The sequence below is a fragment of the Pleurodeles waltl genome, chromosome 8, assembly GCF_031143425.1.
Source record: "Pleurodeles waltl isolate 20211129_DDA chromosome 8, aPleWal1.hap1.20221129, whole genome shotgun sequence".
Taxonomy (NCBI): Eukaryota; Metazoa; Chordata; class Amphibia; order Caudata; family Salamandridae; genus Pleurodeles; species Pleurodeles waltl.
In genome coordinates, this window is record NC_090447.1 from 395,043,432 (window position 1) to 395,059,791 (window position 16,360).

The following is a 16,360-nucleotide window of genomic DNA, read 5'->3' on the forward strand; positions in this document are numbered from 1 at the left end:
AGGCCCTAAGTCTTATTCTTTCCTAGAAATAGTTTAAAGTTCAACTTCTACAAATCTTCTGTTGTATTACTTACCCAAAACCCAGATAAAATACAGTGTGGGTGTAATTCCGCCCTGAAGAAACTGAGCCTCATCTGAGTTGGCCTTGGGAAACCAAAATACCCAATCTATATCGACCTGAGACTTTGGATTGCTGATTTACAAAAGTTAAGCATTTTCAATGGGGGGCATTTTATATCAAATGTTTCCTAGACAAAACATCCCCATCAAGGCATATTCAGAAGATCCATGAAGTTTTTTATTATTATCAATGGCACTAACATTTTCTCTGGTTCAAATATCGTCTTAAGGAGGGAAAGTAATATTAAAATCACCCTTTTGTTAACAAAGTTGAAAAATCAACTACCGTACAACCAAAGTTCATCCATAGTTTTCAGATCCTACTGAAATGAATTACAAAAGTTCACTAACACTAAAAGATATCCTTGATAGCAACTACTATCAGAATTCATCCGCCATTATTTTAAACTCAATCATGTTTCTAAGGATGTAGGCTTCTCCCTGATGTGCTCCTAAAGCCATGGTACAGTGAATGTCCTAAATCTAATTATAAGAAGGCAGGGGGACCTTTGTTGAAATTATTGCATTTCATGAACTAAAATATGCCTTTTTTCTGTCTCCTCTGGCATCCAAACTCAAGGTTACATTTCCAGTTACATACATCAGGCTCAAATAACAATTGCAGATCTTTGCTCTTTCATTCATCATTATCTCTCCCCTCTGCCAATCTTCACCCTATTTCAGAGCCCTCCAGTCAGAGAGAGAGCCCTTCCATTACAGGGTGGGGGTAGGAGATGGGCCTGCTCTTTCTACCATTTGCCCCTTTCAGCTCCCTGAAACTGATGGTAGGTGTTCTACAAGGATGAAACTCTTCCCCTCACAGGCTCCCAGCACCAGTATTCTGCTGTCACCAATGCAAAATTGAAAAAGAAAGTAATATTCAACACTGATTCAAGTTGGATATCAAATACTGCAATGGATTTAAAAGTAGTACTGCTTTAACCAGTTTGTCCTTGCACCTAGCATACTAGATTATAAAAGTCTATTGTTTCCAAATTTTGCATCAAGCTGTGGGATTTTTCCACTACAGTAAAAACTCAGAGCTATACCTCATAGGTGACCTTTTTATATTGTTGATTGAGGATGCAGAAGCAGGAATCCCTATCTGTCTAAAATGTGGGAGTAGCTGTCTCATCTATTTCTGTGATTTAGAAGTGAAAAAGGCCTGATCTTGAAAAACTGAAAAAGTAAACACCTTGGACACTGTAATTTGTTGCTTCCCTCTCATCTTATTCAGAACTCTATACTTTCTGAGAACCTTCTGAAAATAAAACACAAAGGTGCATGGATAAGGGAGGGCCAAGGCAATCCTTTGGTGGGTATCCATACTTAAGCCATCAAGAGGTGCAGCATCTTCTACCTCTACAACATATTCTTTAATAAGAGTGGAGTAAGAAATTGGGCTGTTGGTTAACTGAGGTGTGAGCCTTGGTTAAGCAGCAACTAAAATCCTTGTCAGGGTAGGTGTAGTAACTACTCTATACCTATTTATATAAACTTTCTTTTACAAGCGACTAGGTATCACAGAAACAGAGCCAACAGCCATCTTCAGCTCTTCGTCCTCTGAACTGTCATTCTCTACATTCTATCCTGACTCACAGCATTAAATGCATTACCTCACCAATGACATACTCACTATGCCACACTACAAACCTCCTTTCTTATACAACAAGATTAACGTATACCAACAATAATGATATATTACATAAAAATACTAACCATTATAATAAAAGAGCTACATTTCGATAAATGGTAAGTTGTATTACCTACATGTCTCTTTGTAATAACAATGTATTACCACTAACAGACTTTTTACTACTACTCTTATTTACATAAAATATTCATCCAAGGTTTTTGGTCAGTTTACCCTTCTTTTTGTTCTTCATTTTTCACTATTCCTCGTTTCCTCAACAGGATTATTCAGAGTTTCCATATCCTGTGTTTGACCTTTTGATCCTTCTTCATTGTTTCCTATGTTCTCCCTACATTCCTCATTATCATCCATAAAAACCCATCTATTAATATCTTTTATGCGTTCATTGGAGTCTTCTACAGAGTAATGAGCCGGACAAGGTGCTACTCTTTTAAAATTCCAACATTTTCTATTTTCCAGTTTTACCGAATTTTTCATACTTTTCACAATACTTTGAGGCTCAATTAATCTACTCTCTTCTTTTGATACTTTTCCAGGTTTTTTAATTCCCACCCACTGTCCTAGTTTGAGGACATTATTTTTAGTTCCATGTTTCTTTTTGTAGTACTCTTTATATTCTTCATGTTTCTTTTTGAGATTATCCATCACTTCCCTAGAAGACAACTCCACATTACCCAAGGATATCAACCACCCAGGGCTCCATTTAGATCTAGACTTCCTACCCCTCATCAATTTAAAAGGAGACATCTTAGTGGTATTCACCTCTGTCACTCTACAACACAATAATGTTTTAAATATGTGTGTTTCCCATGCAATGTTATTCACGATTATACCTCACTACCATTCCATTACCACTGGGATTACACAACAAGGTTCTTCTATGGATAATTCCACACTCCTTCTAATATTATTTCATACTATCAGATGTAAATTGCACTTCGTTATCACTCACAATCACCGCAAGTGTGCCTTCATTCATAAATGCTTCATCAGAAAAAGTAATCACTGTTTCTGTATCCAATTTCTTTATGATTTTCAAATAAGGTCATTTTGAAAATACATTTAAGATTGTTAGGAAAGATTTCCCAGAGTCTTTCACTAGTCCCATATTATCTACAGCTACACATTCCCTTGGTGCATCTGGACACATGCATTCACTTATAAAAGGACACAACCTATTAAAGGTCATATAAGCAGGCATACACACACTACAGTCTCTGACTTCTATCTCTGTTCCAATGTCTATACCTGGCCATGAAAAGACACTCTTAACAGTGGCCTTGGCTTTTACTAATCCTATATGATCCTTGTGGCATATAGAAATATTTCTTTTTCTTTAAGAGTTGGATGGAATTGATCTCTCTCCTCTTAACAATGGTAATTTATCACATGTTAACTCGTTCCTCACTTCTCAAAATGTTCTAAGTCACCCATCTTATTTTATGTCAGGCCAACCATTGATTAAACAATCTCTTACACGTGTTGCATTCTTTTCATATTCATCTTTCCATTCTTGTCTGTTAAAGGTATGTGCACTATTTTGCCAAATCAAAGCAACTGTAACATCTTCCATCAATTTTTCTTGATTTTCTGTGATCTATACAGTCATGCATGCTAACAAAATCTGCTACAACAAGATTTTTTCCTGAAATGTACACTATCTCATAAATGAAATCCAACAGTCTCATAGAATGCAGCCTAACCTTAATGAAACATTGATTAACCCCACATTAGTTCTAACGCTCACCAATGGTTTATGATCACACTTAATGACAACTTTCATTCCCCAAAGAAAAGAACAAAAGCATTCAAGTGCCCAAAAACATGTTGATCCTTCTCTTTCAATCGCAATAAACTCTTCTTCAGCTGGAGAAGGTGACCTGGAGGCATATGTCATTATTACTTCCTCCTCTTCCCTATTATATTGTGACAACAAAGCACCTATACCGTTATTTGGTAATTATATTTTCATTCATAGGAGCTGCACAAATTGTTTTCTTTATGTCTTTAAATTCTAATTTGCAATCTTCTGACCATGCAAACATTACTTTCAAATTTAACAATTGCCTTATGTGAAATGTTCTTTAAAATAAATTTAGAAGATAATTCCACTAATCCCCAAGAATGATTTAATGTCTTTCTTGTTTCTAGGATAAGGAACATCCTTGATGGCTTGTAACAATGTGGCTTTTGGTTGAATATCCACTGAACTCATTTTGTTTCCTAAATAAGTTACTTCTTTATTTGAATACTTACATTTAGAGTACTCCACTGTCACCCCATGCTAATCCAGCAATTTTAATACTATCCTTAACTTTTGATCATGATCATTCTTATCCTTCCCATAGTCAAGATATCATCTGGAAACACTTACACATTCTGAACTTTGCCAAACATGTTAAACATAAGAAGCTGGAATACAGCAGCAGTGTATGCCAAGCCAGATAGCAGCCCACATGTGAAATAAATGCAGTATACTTCTTACTTCCTTCACATAGTGGTATCTGATGGTACACAGTGGATACATCAATAGTAGAAAAAACCTGCATTCCCCTAGTCTTGATCAGCATTTTTGTTAATTTTGGCTACTGGAAACCTGCCTACCAAAATAATCCTACTAAAATGACATAAAACCACACATAATCCGATTTTACCATTGGCCTTCATAACTACTAATAATGGATCCAAGTATTCCGAGGACTCAACTGGTTCTATGATCTCCTCATTCACCAACTGTTTTAACTCTATTTCAACTTTCTCTCTTACAGACAATGTTACATTCCTCAATTTATGTACCTTAGGAGTTGCTCCTTCCTTATGTACTATCCTATGCTCAAAACCTTCCAGTATTCCAACACCTCCTGAAAACACCATTGGAAAGTCATCACACAATATTTTCCAAGAAATACCCCATCATCAAGAATCAAAACTTGCTCCTCACTTTTGGGAGCTAGAATAATATTCAAATAATGTTGTCCTTCCACCCTAAAACAGTGGGTCCTTTTTATAGCAATATATCATTTACCAACAGTGTTTTTGCTTCTAAATCTAAACATTAAATTCATCTATCCAAATAAGTCAATGGTTTCTCCCATATAACTTTCAGGGGCAATATCTGGTTCAATCACTTCATATCCCAATTGTTTCCCAAATTAATTAATCTATGTATTTTCCTTCATTATGGTGAACAGTGACCCCAAATCAGTGGCTATGTGACTTCCCACTCCTCCATTCTTTGTGAAACATTTTGGTTTATTCCTATTCTCAGTCCCACATTCAATATATAACACATTTGTTTTTTTTACTTGCAATACTTCATCAACTTCATCATCAGTATCATTCTCTTCCGAAGAACTATCCAACACCCTTTCAGAATCTGATTTAACCTTCTCCTTTTCTCCCTTTGCACACCTGAGCGTAATGATCCAAGTTAACATAGTTACTACACTTCTCTTTTAATGCTGGACAAATTCAGCTTTCCTTACAGTTGCCAGTACATCTTTTAAATTAACATCCCCGTTCATACATAGCCTTTCCTGACTAGCAGGATTATGAGTGTGGATTACCACTTGGCGTCTTATCAATTCATCCTTTAATCCCCCAAACCTGCAATCAAATGCTAGTTTTCTAATTCCATCACATACTCAGCTATTTGCTCATTCTTTTCTTGTTTCCTGTGGAAAAATTTATAACTGGTTATAACTATACATACTTTGGGAAACTAATATAAATCTAATTAGTCTATGGCTTCATTAAAAACATTTCCATCCTGAAGAATTTAATAATAATCCCTTCTTTGTTGTTGCTGGTAAAGTTCCTGTATGGTCTATTGTAGATATGTAATTTATGAAATATTCCTTCCACAGTGACCATGACACTGGTGGCTCCACCGATATACACAAAATTCATTTTTACTGCAGCAGTCATGATGGACTTCAATGAACTCAGTACCATAAAAAGTGGACTAGTCCTAAGGAAACTCTATGTCCGCCCTTCAACACTAAATATACAATTCTAACATCCTTCCACATGTGCCTCAATGCAGATTTCACTATAAATTTTGCCCACACACGTTGGAAGAGCTTATGAAGCCATCATATTTACAAGAAAAGAGGAATAACTACTGTTATATTGCACCTTTAAGTATTTAGTCACGACAGTACATATCAATTCATCCTTAAAATGACATGTTATCCCACAATTTCTGACAATGCACGAACTAGTGATTTCTGATTACTCCTTTTCATTCCATGCTGCCCAGTAAAATACTTCAATCATTGTTTCAGACCCCTGCAAAAGAAATAGACTTCTCCTCCACAAATGTGCACTGCGTTCATTCACCTGGCGAAGAACATTCACTTCTCTTATAATGTGGTGGCAATAGAAGATTGTTACCCGCACATGTGTAATGTTACAGTACGCCTCTCTCGTAATTGCGCATATGCCTTCTTTATAATGGCACTCGCTTGTTGATTTAAAGTGCTGGGCCATTGATTGCACTTGCGCAATGCAAACCCATACTTTCTTTATCATTGTGTATGTGTTTTTCTTTCAACACTACTTCCTTACTTCCTACGATTTGCAGTACGAGGCACTATCTAGCACAGTTGTTCAGTAGAAGAGACACCAAATAAGCGTCTACAATACCTGCTCAAAGGACTTTGACTTCGACAAATGTGCACTGCCTCACCAACTAGCTCATGCTCATGTGCAGGATCACTCAAACAAAGGTGGGATAACTTCAATGAGGCACACAAAACCTGATTGAAGAACTAAGGACATCCTCATATATAATTAGTAAAAAGTCATCCAATGCTGGTTCGAGCCTCCTTCTCTGCTAGCAGGGTAGACTCTGTCTCACATGTAGACTAATTCACATGCGGAGACCCCGAAATCAGGATACATGCGAAGGCTCTACATCTATTTGTGATTTTCATCAACAAAGTGTAGTAAGTACTCAACACTTATTTATTTAAACGTCCTTTTATTAGTGACTAGGTGTCACAGAAACAGTCAATCACCATCTTGAGTTCTTCGTCCCCTGAACTATCATTCTCTGCAGTCTATCCTGCCTCACAGCATTACCCGTATTACCTCACCTATGAAATACTCACTATGACACACACTACAGTAAGGCACAAGAAAGCCCTAAATTAATCTGTTTTCAACCTCCTGGTAGCTTACCACAGGGCAGTCAGGCTTAACTTAGAGGCAATTTGTAAAGTATTTGTGCAACACTTCAAACAGTAACACAGTGAAAACACACCACAAAAGGAGCCCACAAGCAGAGTTAACAAAATTGAGTAGTATTTCATGAATAAAACAAGAACAGAATGACAAAAATCTAATTTGTAGAACCTGAAATATTGAATTTGAAAGTTTTTAGGGACAATTGTTCCAAAAGGTGTAAAGCTCCAACTGTGGATATCTGGTAATGTTGGCCTGGGACATAGTCTGTGGTGGCTAAAGAGACCAAGTTCGGCCTGCTGAACACAAGTACCTTTGATCATGGTTTGGGGGTCATTGTGGGGATCCACATTGAAGATGTGTCAGTTTTGAGATGATGTGAGGCTGTGATGTGAGGTCCTGTTGCAACAGCACCGAGGATCCTGTTAAGGGGGCTTGCAATGCAAATTCTGGTTTCAGGGATGCAATAGGGGTGATGTATCATTTCCAAGGAGCAGTGAGGCTGCGATGCAGCGTCTGTCTTTGTCATTAAGGCTACGGCTGAGAAGGGATGCAAGGGCCTCCACTGAATCATGTAGTGACAGTTCCAAATGTGACACGGGCTGTGGCTGTGATGCCTTTTGCAGTGGGTCCAATCCATACATTAGTTGAGATGAATCAGTTCTGCTCTGGGTTGTGCTGCTAAACAGAGGAGATGTGTCAGTTCTGCTAGATCCACAGGCTGGCAGAACACCTCAGGTCCATGTCCATGGGTTCAGGACTAGGATGGCACCAGGGTAGAAAGATGACAGAGTTCAAGTTCAGATGCAAGAGTGATGGAAGCCTATTATGTCACTGAGGCTTCAGATCAGGAGGTCAGCCAACTAGTCTTGGGTCACTCTGTGTTGTATATTCAGGAGATGCAGGCCCAGTCCTTCTCACCCAGGCAAGAGGGCAGCAGCTCAACAAAGCAAAGCAGGAATCCAGCAGATTGCATTCCAGCAGAGTGGCAGTCCTTCAGTAGCGCAGCAGTCCTTCTTCCTGGGAGAGGACCCTCATCCCTAGAAGCGTACGGAAGTGGTGTTGTCTGAGGTCAATCTGTTATGCCCTGGTTTTGGAAGGCAGGAGAAGCTTCTACACAGAGGCTTTGAAGTGCAAGGCATTTCCTACCCCCCCCCCACCCTGGCTCCAATATGGCTAGAGTGACAATTCAGGGTCATTATACCCTTTTTGTGGGAACATGTCACAGTCTAGTGAGGTGTAACTGATGCTGAGTCCACCTCCTCGACAATATCAAAAGGCAAGTGTTTAAATTAGAAGTATAAATTTTGTATTCCTTACTTCATATCTACCTACTTTGAATATTATATATTTTTGTCAAGGTACATGTATATGTGGAGTGAGATATAGAAAATCTATATTTACTTACCTTTCAATATTTTGGATTCAATGTCTTCAATATTTGCCTCCTTCAATATTCTGACATAATATTCTGAATACACACTCCATGCTTTGCTCTCTCCTGCTGCTAAATCTGGTTGAGGTTTCAGGAACTATAATGTAAACAGTTTTGTGAAGCAAAAATGTAGGATATGATTTTTGTCCTGTACGCAGATAAGCTTCTTTTGAGAAAATTGGTAGCCTTTTGAAAGAGGAAGGGGCAGGATAGGCCTGTGACAGTTGTACCTGAAAAACAGCAGATTAATCTTCATTTTCTACGTGGTGAACATTGACCTGCAGGTTTTGCAAACGTTGTCACTACTTTCAAATGCTCCCACTGTTCTTCTTTAGTGGTCCACCCTTGAAAATTGTCAGGGAAGCAGAGGAGGCTGCTCAGTGGAGGAATGCACTTAAGTAAAACATCAGCTGGATGTGGTGGGGGAAAATGGCTAGAGCAATGGTTATCCATGGAAACCTTTAGTTCTGAGGTCTTGAACCTAAAGAATAAGTTGTAAGAAATCCTTTAAAAGCAACACCACCAGCCAGCCCAAAGGCACCTTTTCTTCATGAGGAGTTAGATATATTTACTCTCTAGTTGTCACCGGCCCATCTCATTCACATTTAATGCATGGTGGTTCTGAACCAGGGGTCTAGTGTGGCTTTTACCTTAATGGCAGGCAATATGAATTCACTTATATCTTTTGGAGACATCTGTGAGCAGACCAGTGAACCAAACCCTTATGTCACTGGAGGTTTATTGATTTTGAGGTGTACCCTGAGCAATGCCCAACTTAGGCACAGAGAAACCTCCTCCACACTTCTTGGAACTGAAGGAACATCTATGTATGTAACAAAGATTCCAATGAGAACTCCTAACAGCTGCATCTCCTGCCTTAGCAGGATGGCTCACTTAGGTGTTATAGCATTCCAGAACTAGTCTGAAATTCTAGGTCTGTAGAAGGATACCCTTACTGTCATTACGGTCTAATTGTCAAGATGCAAGTGAAGCACCAAGAGAACAGAGCAATATGATGCTCAGAAAAAGGTCAAGACTGGCCCATAAGGGCATAGATCAGCAGACATTATGCCTGGAACGGCAAATTTGCACTTTGTAGAGATTGTGTCAATGTATTTCCATCTTGTAATTATGTCAAACAGCTGCATTATTGTCATCTGTACTATGCTACATATGCTGTGAAAGAGGGTTCACACTTTAGCCCTCACTTACAGCCATCTGAGTTGGCTTTTTACTTCTCTTCTGGAGGATTCCAATATTGAGCTCAACTCCTCATGTAATATTAAGTCTAATTGCTCCAGGAAAAATAGTGGTGTCCCAAGTAACTTTGCCTTTTTACTTACTTAAGTCCATTTTACATGTCTACTCCAACCAGCATGGTCTGTTACTGTTTTCTCTGAACTCTGCATTCCAGCAGGCACGACCTTAAGCACAGTGAGACGACCATACCTCCTGTGACAGGTGCCATCACACAACACTCTAGTTGTTGTATTGCTGTTAGAAGCATATCTGGTTACTTTTTCAGAGCCTTTATCTATTATGTGGTAATGTTCTACAAAACGTTTTGCAACAGTAATTTTAATTTTCAAAGTAAATGTCATTTCGCCTAGAACATCCATATGGTAAATCGTCATCATGTGCTTGCTATTAGAAATGGGTGAAAATAAATCCCCACAGTAATTTCCTAGCATAATATCATAAATGGAAATTTGAAATCAGCTGGCCAAAACACCCCACTGCCTGGCTTCTTTTCTACAGTGGATTTTTTCCCAAAGTCGGTATCCTTTCAGAGGACAATCTAGTTAAATCACAAGATTTTCTTTTCCATGATCCAGTGAGTTATCTCTCAAGTAAAGTATTTTTTCACCAACTCCTTTGCAGCATTCCTAAGAGACTACAGCTGGGAGAGTTACCTTATTTTTATGTCATAAATTTAGAGACATGCCCCCTGCCCGATTCTGAGTATCATGATGTGCAATTGTGGTTAGGGTGAGTGTCACTCATCTAGTAATAATAATACAGTGTTTGATTTGTAATAAGTATATAAATAGACACAGAGGTCCAAAGATTGTCACAGCATCTTACTGCTGGCACAGCTTAATGCTGGGGTTGCTGAACACCAAGGCAGCCAGCCTAGCATTGATTCCTGCTCATGCCTCTTTTTTTCATAAAACCTAGGCCCATATTTATACTTTTTGACACAAATGTTTCCCGCATCAAAGAAATTACTCACACGGAGTAATTTATGGGGCAAGGTTTGCGCGAAATGTGCGTCAAAACTTTTGACGCACATTCGGAGCAAACAGAGTATAAATATGCCCCCTAGATTTTTTTAACGCTCTATCTCACACTCGCCGGTTTTTTCACATTTATGCTTTCTCCCTTTTGCCATTATTGTTCTATTTTTCGCTTCCTCATTCTTTCTGCATTTTCTACCTTTCTCTTCCAGATTAAAGTCCAATTGATTAAATGAAAAAGGTTAATTTTTTCAAAAATGTGTGCCAGTAGAGTAAATGGCAAGGGAGAGTACATATTTAACTACTGAGTTTCTCAGTGATTAGAAACCAAATGTGTGTTTTTATTTGTGCAAAAGGAAATAAAGGCCCTCATTACAAACCTGGCGGTAAATCCCGCTTTCTGCCGTCCTGAAGACCGCCAACATACCGTTGCGGCGGGAAATTCCGCTATAGGTATTACGACCCACATCTCGGAATCTGCCACTACACAGACACCCACACAAGCCCGCCACACCAATGGTCAGTGATAAACGGGCGATACCAAAACCTACACCGTTACGCCAACAAGAATACGCCCACACTATCACGACCCACGAATCAACACGGCGGTCTTTCAACCGCGGTAATCCATTGTCAGTACACACCGCTGCGCTCAAAATACACACACATTTACAAAGCACAACCACACTGGACAATTCAAAATACGCACACCTGATACACATACACACACAACACCCACACACCCACAACACTATAAAACACACACCAACCTTACCCACAAACCCTTCCAGCAAACAAATTTGGAAGAAGCCCAGAGAGAGAGATTAGCAAACACAACACCAGCATCCACAGACACACAACACCATCACCCATACAACATCCACGCACCTCAAACAACACACACCAACACATCCCCCCACACATCACAACAGACAGCAACTCACACATCACCCACACCACATCATGGCACCTCAAGGACACCCCAGGTTTTCAGCGGAGGAGCTCAGGGTCTTGGTGGTGGAAATCATCAGGGTAGAGCCACAGCTTTTCGGATCACAGGTGCAGCACACCTCCATTGCAAGGAAGATGGAGCTATGGCGGAGAATCGTTGACAGGGTCAACACAGTGGGACAGTATCCAAGAACACGGGATGACATCAGGAAGAGGTGGAACAACCTACGGGGGAATGTGCGTTCTGTGGTATCAAGACACCAAATTGCTGTACAGGGGACTGGCGGTGGACCCCCTCCTCCTCCCCCGCAATCAACAACATGGGAGGATCAAGTCTTGGCAATACTGCATCCTGAGGGCCTCGCAGGAGTAGCAGGGGTACTGGACTCTGGCAAGTCATATGTTTATTACCATATTCCCCCTGAACCCACCAGCATGCCATCACATACCCCCACCCTTACCCTCACTCCCATCACTCCTTCATCTCACATATGTCTCACTATCACAACCACACATCTCAATACCAAGGCCCTGCATGCAACACCTATGCATGGACCACCGTCACCAAAGCATGTCCAGTACAGATACCCACACAGACCCCAAACCAACTATCACAAAAGGGCAAACACAATGATGCAAGCACAGGAGTAGAGGGTACCTCACCCAATGCACAAGATGGCACCCACAGATACTAAAACTATGCATTTACACCCCAAAAGGACCCATACCCAACGTCACCAGACAGGAGGTGCCAGACATATCCAGTCCCCCCACAGAAGAGGCCCACAGTGATGACAGCAGCTCTGCACGCCTGAATCAAGATTACCAGCCCGACCCATCAGGGACCTCTGGACATTCCGTTCCCCTGCCACTCTCACAGGTCACCACAGACCCTCCCCCCTCAGGAAACACCAGCACAGCACCCACCCACTGGGCCCATCCCTCTGTCCCCAGGACACGTCAATCAGCAGTGTATCCACCACTACAGGGAACCCAGGCAAACCAACCTACCCAAGAAAATCAGGGCCCTGGGGTCAGTGGCAGTGGGCACATGGCTCAGGGGACAGAGGCACAGGATAACAGGGAAGCTGGGAGGACTGCTGTGCGACAGGGGGAGGACAGGCCTAGGGAACCGACACTCCACGAGGCACTCTCCAACATCATGGGAGCATACCACCATTCCCAGGAGACCATGGGCACGGTACTGGACAAGTTTCAGGCGACCCAGCGGCTGCAAGAGGAACACTACCTGGGGATCAGGGAGGACTTGAAGTCCATTAACACCACCCTGGTCACCATTGCAGGGGTGCTGGCAGACCTTGTCAACACCATGAGGGAGACAGTGGGACACAAACGGGCCCCTGACACTAGCCTGCATGATGAACAGCCCTTCACCTCTGCCGCCGCTAGTGGACGGGAGGCACAGGACCAACAGGCCACCAGCACCCCACTCCCTGCAGAAGGAGAGCCACCCCGCAAACGGTCCCTGAGATCCAGGAACAAGACAGAGATCATTGCCAAGAGCCCTGCCAGGAAATAAGACCCTCCTGAATGTCACCCTTCTGTCCCACTTTGTCACCCTGTCCACCTTAAACTGCCATTGCTTCCCTTCCTATGCCCCATTGGACAATGCACCTGTGAGACCAAGAGACTGGACCCCGCCATGGACATTCCTCCACCATCACCCAGGCCCATTGCACACCCCCCTCCACTTATTAGCACAGCAATAAACACCCTTGAATCATAAAACAATCTGGAGTCAGTCTGTGCTTTCACAAATGTGTAATTACAACATCTCTGAAATATAGCAATGTCAATGTACTTGTTCACATACTAATGTTACACAGATGTAGGCCAGCAGTAAACATAGCAGAGGCCACAAATTGGGACCCAGATCTGTGAAATGGAAAGCCAAAGTGACAAGTCAGGATCCATACACAGAGATAAAAAGGCAGATTTATTCCTACAATAGTATGAGTTGTGGAAAGCAGTTCCATCCTCTTACCTGTGTCTCACTGGAAGTATTGCATGATGATGTTGTTTCGATTGTCTACATCTTCTTCTTCTGCCTCCTCTTCTTCACTGTCCACAGGCTCCACAGCTGCCACAAGACCAGCATCAGGCTCATCCTCCTGCAGAAAAGGCACCTGGCGTCGCAAAGTCAGGTTGTGCAACATACAGCAGGCCACGATGATCTGGCACACCTTCTTCAGTGAGTAGTATAGGGATCCACCTGTCAGATGGAGGCACTGGAATCTGGCCTTCAGGAGGCCAAAGGTGTGCTCTATTATCCTCCTAGTAAGCCCATGTGCCTCATTGTAACATTCTTCTGCCCTTGTCCTGGGATTCCTCACTGGGGTCAGTAGCCATGACAGGTTGGGGTAACCAGAGTCACCTGCAAATATTGAGGGATAACTGTTAGACATCCTCCAAACATCAGGGAATCTCCCATAGCCAAACAGCAAATGAAACTGTGTGGGGACTTTAGGCTCACCTATTAGCCACACACGGTCCCTCTGGAGTTGCCCCATCACATAAGGGATGCTGCTATTCCTCGAAATGTAGGTGCCCTGCACTGAGCCAGGATACTTGGCATTCACATGGGAGATGTACTGGTCTGCCAAACACACCATCTGCACATTCATAGAATGGTAGCTTTTCTGGTTTCTGTACACCTGTTCATTCCTGCAGGGGGGGACAAATGCCACATGTGTACCATCAATGGCACCAATGATGTTGGGGATATTTCCCAGGGCATAAACGTCACCTTTCACAGGGGCCAAATCCTCCACCTGAGGGAAAACAATGTAGCTGCGCATGTATTTCAGCAGGGCAGATAACACTCTGGACAACACGTTAGAGAACATTGGCAGGGACATCCCTGATGCCATGGCTACTGTTGTTTGAAAATACCCACTGGCCAGGAAATGGAGTACTGACTGGACCTGCACTAGAGGGGGTATTCTTGTCGGATGGCGGATAGCTGACATCAGGTCAGGCTCCAACTGGGCACCCAGTTTCTGGATTGTTGCACGATCAAGTCTGTAAGTGATAATAATGTACACACTAGAGGATTCTTGCCCCAGAGGACGGGCCCTATGGAGGAGAACCGTGAGCAGAGGGTCATACAACACATAGGTTTCACAAGGCTGTTTAGCACAATAGTGAACTATTCTTTGTGTGCCTTTGTCTGTCCGTATTCATGGCCTAAATATGTGTGACGCAGTTATTTGACCTGCCATGTGGCCCTATGAAATGGCGACTGCCTGACCTGTAAGGTGGGACAAAGGGAAATGAGGTAACTGTGCTGGCATGGTACACCGTCGCGGTAGGCAATTCAGCATTGGTTATCATTGGGCCCTATGGGTTCCAGGAGCCAATGACGATGTACGCCAGCGGTGACGGTACGCACCGCCGCGGACATGACCGCCATTTTCTATCAGTTCCCTCACTTGATACCTGACCTTCAACAGGAGAGGACCTACACTGCAAGTGCTGCTGTGACCTGTGTCCAGAAGCAACAATGGCTACAGTGTCTGGGGAAAAGGCCCCTGCCTTCACTGCAGAGGAGTTGGAGAAACTGGTGAATGGGGTCCTCCCCAGGTACACGCAACTGTATTGTCCTCCAGACAAACAGGTGAGTAAACTGTGTGCATGGTGGATGGCACATGATTGTATGGAGTGTTGTGGATGGAAGAGACGGGGGGACAGGCCAGCATGTGAGGATGGTGTGTTTATGTATTTCTGGGCCAAGGTGGGAGGTTTGTGGCCAATGTGTGAGAAGAACTGTACGGTAGAGTAACATCCATTATAACTTCACTTTTCCTCTAGGTCAGCGCCCACCAGAAGAAGAGGATTTGGCGTGCCATCGGCAAGGCAGTGCGGACCCTGGGAGTCTACCATAGACGGAGCACCCACTGCTGCAAAAGATGGGAGGACGGCGGAGTCCCAGCTGCGGATGGCCTCCCAAAGCGGAAGGGGTGCCCGTCGCACCATGACCCCTCTGATGTACTGGATCCTGGCAGTGGCATATCTGGAATTGGATGGGCGTTTCAGGGCATCACAGCAGCCACAAGGGGGTGAGTACACTCTCATTCAGCTGACTCTGCGCGCATTACGAGGTTTCTGGGTGGGGGAGGTGGGCTGTGGGTTCCCCTAGGCCAGGGCAGACACGCAAAGGTAGATCCATTTATTTGCATCCTCTTTCCCTGTCCAACCCTAAAGGTGGTATTTGCCCTCTACACCTAGTCAGGCTCCTATGGCTCCCAGCTCTGCATAATATTGTTCTCGACAGAGTCCCCTATGGGCATGTGCTTTTCCCCTGCCTGTCAGTGCATGGCTTAGTGCATAGGGCTGCTCACTGTGTGTTGTGTCCTCCAACAGTAGTGGTGTTGCATGCATTGACCATGTGTCTCTTCTGTCTTTCCCCCCTTTTTGTTTTGTCACCCTGTCCTTGCGTGCATTAGCATCATTGGGCGGAGGAGTAGTGGCACTGGAGCAGGAGGGAGCTGCATCCCACATGGCCCTGGAGGGTGAAGTAACGGAGTCCGAAGGCACCAGTGGGACGGAGGGCGAAGGGAGCTCCATGACGGGGACAGGAGCAGACACCAGCGACAGCGACTCCTCCTCTGATGAGAGCTCCCTTGCGGTGGCGGGCACCTCTGTGCCCACCGCATCAACAGGTACATCCGCCACCCCCCCTACCAGCACCGCCATCCCAGCAGTCCCTCATCGAGTTTCCCGTGCCCGCTCACCCAGGAGGGTGGGCATCTCCTT